Genomic DNA, 7,500 nt, shown 5'->3' with positions numbered 1-7,500 from the left:
ATGGACCATAGTTTAAACAGAACTTGACATCCCTTTGGTCGAGGAATTATGTATTTACGTGAATAAAATCTTCTGACACCAACCAGAACAATATATATAATGTACGTCACAAAATATTACAGTGACTCATTTATTTTGTCTGATTTTATTTTAATTATTTTTATCTTGTTATGTGATCTCATTTAATTTCATTTGCTTTATGTATTTTCTATCTTTCAGATCATATTCATATTTTGATTTATTGTATTGTTTTCTATTCTATATTTTGTATACATTATATATATGTTATATATTTTGTCAAAATATTTTATATTTTATACGATATTTTATATTGTATTTTATATCTTATTTTATATTTTATATTCTATTCTATATTTTATATGTTATATTCTATTCTCTGTTATATTATTTTGTTTTGATTTATCTTATTTTCTTTACTCATTCATTTAATATTTTTTTCAGTTATTCTGTCTACTTTTGCGATCTCTGTCTCACAAAGACCAATTGGTCACCTTCACCAAATCTCCTACTTTTCAATTATCACCCAATACTTTCTTAATTCCCTCAGTACCATAAACCTTTACATATTGTAATCTAGCTAACAGGCCCGTGATGAGGAGCGGGTGGGGGGTGGGGGTTGCTGGGTGTGTGTGGGTGTGTGCTGGGGGGTTGTTTGCTGGGGGGGGGGTTGCTGGAAGGGGGGTTTGCTGGAAGGGGGGTTTGCTGGTGGGTTTGCTGGGGAGAGGGGGGCGCACCTGCCTTTTTGCCCTGTGGCCCAAAAGTGCCTTTCACAAAAATATATAAAAATGAATTAAAAATAACATAAGAACATAAGAATGAAGGAGACGGCAAGAGACCATAAGGCCTACACTAGGCAGCCCCATATCCATCACCACCTGTCATCCCCATCCATAAAGTTGTCTGATCGTTTCTTAAAACAACTGATAGTTTCAGCGCTTACTACATGGTTACTAAGTTTATTCCATTCGTCGATCACCCTATTAGTAAACCAATTCTTGCCTATTTCCTTTTTAAATCTAAATTTGTTCAGTTCATAACAATTACTGCGAGTCCTGCCCTGTTGTTTTAATATGATGACCTTGTTTGCATCACCCTTGTTAAATCACCCTTGTGATTTAAAATTATTTCTCACAGGCTTTTTCCATTTTTTAACCATTCAGAAATTATAATGTAGAAAATGGTGTTGCACGATACCGGATAATGCCAAATACGAATAATACAAAAGAGTGAAGTGACCAATTACCTGTCCAAAGCACCTACCCCTTGCAATGTCTGTGTACGTTACTGCTAGTTAACACGAACTGGTTTTCTGCAACTTGACCTAGAATCCTATGTTAATCTAGGTCAATGCATGGTAGTCCTTTCATAGCAGTGATTCACTTCACATATTTTATTCTGATTAATACAAGACAATTCTATTCAGACTAGGAGAGAATCTTGTGCTATGAGGGTTGAGGAAATCTCAGTTAATTGTCTCGGTACAGTGGAGTCTTTTTGGTATCAAAAACGTTCAGTTCATCTGTAGCTTCTTTTCTTTTCCTCTCTTACGTTGTTTTATCGTTATTAATTTTATCTTAGATTTATATATATGTATATATATATATATATATATATATATGTATACATATATATACATATACATATATATATATATATATGTATATAAAGATATATATTCATACATACATATATATATATATGTATACATATATATATATACATATATATGTATGTATACATATATATTATATATATATATATATATACATATATACACATATATATACATATATACATACATATATACATGCAAATATATTTTCCTCTTACGTTGTTTTATCGTTACTAATTTTATCTTAGTATATATAAATATGTATACATATATATACATTATATATATACATGTATATATATATATATATATATATATATATTATACACATGTGTGTATGTGCTGTGTATATATGTATATATATATATATATATATATATATATATATATATATATATAAATAATTAAACATTTATATATATGTATACATATATATAGGTCTACATATTTTTTTGTGATTCTGAGTCACAAAACTTGACTGAAATTTACTACAAAATTTTATTTTTGACTTAATGCCAACTATCTACACATTGTGATATACACACGTTTATACAACAACGTGCGCACAACAATGGAAAATACACATACATACGCATACACACACACACACACACACACACACACACACACACACACACACACACACACACTTGACGGCGCAGTGGTAACGTTCGCGGCTACAACTACGGCGGTCCGGGTTCGAATCCCTCTTAGAGTTAATATAATTTCTGTATCGCTGCGCTGCATGTCGTTACTCCTACTCTCGTGGGCGGGGAGTTGTGTGTGTGTGTGTGTGTGTGTGTGTGTGTGTGTGTGTGTGTGTGTGTGTGTGTGTGTGTGTGTGTGTGTGTGTGTGTGTGTGTGTGTGTGTGTGTGTGTGTGTGTGTGTGTGTGTGTGTGTGTGTGTGTGTGTGCGTGTAAGGTGACAGCATTACCCATAGATCGGTTATATATGAGCTCTCTTCCGGGAGGGAAATACTTGTCGATCACGAGTCCAACACGTGATCCAAGACCATGGTGGTAAATACACAAATAAACATTACATACATTGTATATATCACATACATACCCACATTCATATAAATTTACATATATCTATATACCTAAACATTCACATACATACACCCACACATAATATACTCGTACATAACTCTCCTTCCTGTATATTTTTGAAGAAAAAATTATTTACACACAGCATATACAACAGCATGACATAAACTAAGAACTCTGAGTGGCCGAGAGAGATGGATTAAAAAACGAGGTTTATGTAAATCAGAGACTTCAATGTATTTTGATGCAAATTATGACGTACAAGTATGAAGAGGATCACTGTCATGACCTCGTGATGGACACACACAAATGCATGTCACGATGTACAGAATGAATAAATAATTAGATGAATGAATAAATAATATAGAGATATAAAATAAGTAAATAAATCAATTAAAAATAAATACGTAAATGGATTAATTAATAGAAACGTTAAAGATATATATATATAAATCAATAAACACAAAAAATAATTAATAAACAAATAAATAACCAATTTATTTTTAGAGTGTAGTTATCCGTTGTTTACATTTTGTGTGTCCTCTTTCGCTACTAAATAACAATAAATATATATAGCCACATACTCGTAGATTCATATACATACATGCGAAATGTTTACACACATACATGTACGTTTATATGCATGTATAATTTCACGATTCTTTTTAATTATACTGATATAGATGCATACATACTTATGTGTATGCACATATACATGTACACACATACAATTATATGTGTATATATATATATATATATATATATATATATATATATATGTATGTATATATATATATCTACATTTGGCTTTCACTTTATGCAAGGGATGTGTTTTAATTACATTCGCACAATTAAAAAATCGCGAAAGTTGAATATATCTTTTCCATCTGAAATATTACTAACAACCATTACAGATGCGATCCATGGTTCTAAATAAATGTGAAGTCATTCGAACGAACACACACACACACACACACACACACACACGTATACGCACACGCGCATACGCACACGCGCACACATATACACACACTGACGCAGACACACACACACACACACACACATTTCTTCCTTCTGCACCTCCTCTGCCTCCTCCTCCTCCTCCTCCTCCACCCCCTCCTCCTCCTCCTCCTCCTCCTCCTCCTCCTCCTCCTCCTCCTCCTCCTCCTCCTCCTCCTCCTCCTCTTCCTCCTCCTCCTCCTCTCCACGCGGAGGTACTACCGACGCTGAAGCATCGGTAGTCCTCCAAGTAATCCCAGAGGTCATCGGCGGAGTCACTTTGTCGAGACGAAGATTTGAATTCTTACTCGACGTGGGGTGAGGGGGGAGGAGAAGGGAAGGGGAAGAGGGGGAGGGGAGAAGGGGGAGAAGGGGGAGAAGGGAGGGGGAGAAGGGAGGAGGAGAGGGGAGGAGGAGAGGGGAGGAGGAAGGAGCGGGAGGGAGGGGAGAGTAGGAAGGGAGGAAGAGAAGGAGGAGAGGAGGGGAAGAAGGAGAAATGAGGAGTGAAGAAAAGAGAAAGGATGTGGGGGAGGAAGGAGGAAGGATGAGGAGAGAGGGGAGAGGGAGAGAGAGAGAGAGGGAGAGAGAGAGGGAGAGAGAGAGAGAGAGAGGGAGAGAGAGAGAGAGAGAGAGAGAGAGAGAGAGAGAGAGAGAGTGAGAGAGAGAGAGAGAGAGAGAGAGAGAGGGAGAGAGAGGGGGAGAGAGGGGGAGGGAGAGGGAAAGAGAGGGAAAGAGAGGGAAAGAGAGGGAGAGAGAGGGGGAGAGAGGGAGAGAGAGGGGGAGAGAGAGGGAGAGAGGGAGAGAGAAGGGGAAAGAGGGGGAGAGAGGGGGAAGAGAGGGGAAAGAGGGGGAGAGAGGGGGAAGAGAGGGGAAAGAGAGGGGGAGGGACTTGGGTTGGGGACGAAGTGGGAGGGAAAGGGGGGAAGAGAAGGGGAGGGACGTAGGTTGGGGGGAAGAGAAGGGGAGGGACGTAGGTTGGGGGGAAGAGAAGGGGAGGGACGTAGGTTGGGGGGAAGAGAGGGGGAGGGACGTAGGTTGGGGGGAAGAGAGGGGGAGAGGGACGTAGGGGTTGGGGGAGGAAGTGGGAGGGAAAGGGGAGTGAGGAGTGAGGAGTGAGGAGTGAGGAGTGAGGAGGGGCAAAGAACGTCTTCCGATCTGACGCGTTCTACGGTTCGCGCAAGGCCCAGTCATCATCATCATCAACTTGGTCTTCAACTTTGCATCCACTCACGATTTCTGCCTGTCTGTCTGTGTGTCTGTTTGTCTTTCTGTTATTATGTCTGTTAGTGTGTCTCTGTATGATACTATGTCTGTATCTGCTAGTACGTCTGTGTATGCTAGTCTGTATATGCTAGTACATCTGTGTATGCTAGCATGTCTGTGTCTCCTAGTATGTCTGTGTCTGGTTGTATGTCCGCCAACTAGTAATTAGTATGTCTGTCTGCTAGTTTGTCTGTGTCTGCTATGTACGTGTATCCGTTAGTCTGTTTTAGACAGTGTGTGTGTGTGTGTGTGTGTGTGTGTGTGTGTGTGTGTGTGTGTGTGTGTGTGTGTGTGTGTGTGTGTGTGTGTGTGTGTGTGTGTGTGTGTGTCCTTCCGTGTAAGTGTACGTGCGTGCGTGCGTGAGTGTGTGTGCGTGTGTGTGTGTGTGTGTGTGTGTGTGTGTGTGTGTGTGTGTGTGTGTGTGTGTGTGTGTGTGTGTGTGTGTGTGTGTGTGTGTGTGTGTGTGTGTGTGTGTGTGTGTGTGTGTGTGTGTGTGTGTGTGTGTGTGTGTGTGTGTGTGTGTGTGTGTCTGTCCGTGTAAGTGTGTGCGCGCGTGTGTGTGTGTGTGTCTGTCTGTCCGTGTAAGTATGCGTGTGTGCGTGTGTGTGTGTGCGTGTGTGTGTGTGTGCGTGTGTGTGCGTGTGTATGTGTGTGTCTATACGTGTATTTTCTGTTATACACATTTCACAAGAACGGTAACCGGCATAAAAAAAAACAAGATAAAATGCCCGTTATAGGAAAAATACGTGAAATTCCACTCTTGAAAATAAATAAAATCATAAACAGGAGGAAAATAATCGAGAGAAGCAGAGTTGCAGAGCCTCCCATTGGAAACAAAGACCGAACTGGTAAAAAAAAAAAAAAAAAAAAAAAAAAAATTATATATATATATATATATATATATTATATATATATATACATATGAAATCTTCACGTTGCAGCTTCCTCTTGCTACCCATTTTGGATCTGTGTGGGCATCTCTGATGTTCTTCGCCTGAGCCAACGACTGAATTCTTTAAGCCGCAAACGCTTTTTCCTTCCCTCCTGAAGTCCCCCCGACCTGATGGCGACCTATTTCCCTAGTCGCCACTTCTCTCCAACTCAATCGCTTTCTCTCTCTCTCGCTCTCTTTCCCTCTTTCTTCCTCTCTCTCTCTCTCTCTTTCTCTTTCTCACACTCTCTCAATGTCCTTTACTCTCTCAAAGTCCCTCTCTCACTCTTACTCTCAAGTCCCTCTCTCTCTCTCTGTCCCTCACTCTCTCCTAGTCTCTCACTCTTTCTCCAAGTTCCTCTCTCTCTCTCTCTCTCTCTCTCTCTTTCTTTCCAAGTCCTTCACAATCCCTCACAATCTCTCACACTCTCCCTCAGAATCCTTCACAATCTCTCAAAGCAATTAACCGTCTTGAGATCATCAGCCATCAAAGGGTTATCACATTGGTCTTCCTTGGCCTTCGCCATCACTGACAGTCGAGAGTTCGTTTGAGTAAAACCGACTTCGGTTACAAGACTTAATTGTTCAAATATCCAAATGTCAAATTACGTTTCCGTCGTATATATATATAGCAAAGCCGAACGATGAAATTAGATACTGTTAACCTGTACGAATGTTAGACTTACTGTTGAAATGTTCTTAGAGAATCTAGGTTTCTGTAAGCGAGGTCATATTCTAGTTATTCGAATGGAGTTTGGAGGTAGGATGTGGGAGGAAAAACAGCCAGTGTAACAATCCCTTTACTAAGTCACCCTCACGAGGTCGAAGTCACCCTCACGAGGTCACCCTCAGCTCGAGGTCACCCTCGAGGTCACCCTCACGAAGTCACCCTCAGCTCGAAGTCACCCTTACGAGGTCGTTATCACCTCTTGCAATCACTACGTCTCCCGATGTCTCTTCTTCTTCTTCTTCTTCTGAGTTCGAAAAACCTCCCGGAGACTCTTCCACTCCCGAAGTCGTCCTCGATCTCTCGAAGTCGCTTGACCCTCAAAGTTGCTTGACCCTCGAGGTCTCTTGTCCTTAGAGGTATCTCCTCATGAGACCCTTCCTCTGTAAGCATTTATCACTTCTTCAGTCTCCCCCATTCCGAAGTCTCCCACCCCCCGCAAAAAAAAAAAAAAAAAGTCTTGAAGTCACTTTCCTCCGCCCCTCTCGCTCCTGAAGAAACTCTCCTCTGCCCCTCTCCCACATGTCCCTCTCCTCAGCCCCCTTCTCACCCCTCACCCCTCCCCCTCCTTCAGCCTCGCCTACTGTAGCATCGGCGGCAAGGCGCTAGAGAGCTCCTGAGGATAATCCACGGTTCCCTACGCTGAGACTCTTCGCAAAGAAGAAGATTTGGATGCACTCTTTCGGATCCCTCGACATCATGGATGCTTTATATACAAACAACTTGATTTGCACCTTCTTTCTCGGCTTCGGATCTTCGCCGTGAGACGCTCATCGGGGAGGGATGGCTTTGCCGGAGGGAGGGGGGGAGACGGAGAAGGGGAGAGGGGGAGAGAGGGAAGAAAGGGGAGGGAGAGAGGGACTGGGAGAGAGAGAAGGAGATGGACGGGGAGGGAAG

Source organism: Oratosquilla oratoria, chromosome 37, assembly GCF_046742065.1.
Source record: "Oratosquilla oratoria isolate Oo_2021 chromosome 37, ASM4674206v1, whole genome shotgun sequence".
Classification (NCBI taxonomy): Eukaryota; Metazoa; Arthropoda; class Malacostraca; order Stomatopoda; family Squillidae; genus Oratosquilla; species Oratosquilla oratoria.
The sequence above is the reverse complement of the archived record's forward strand: the minus strand, read 5'-3'. Positions refer to the sequence as shown.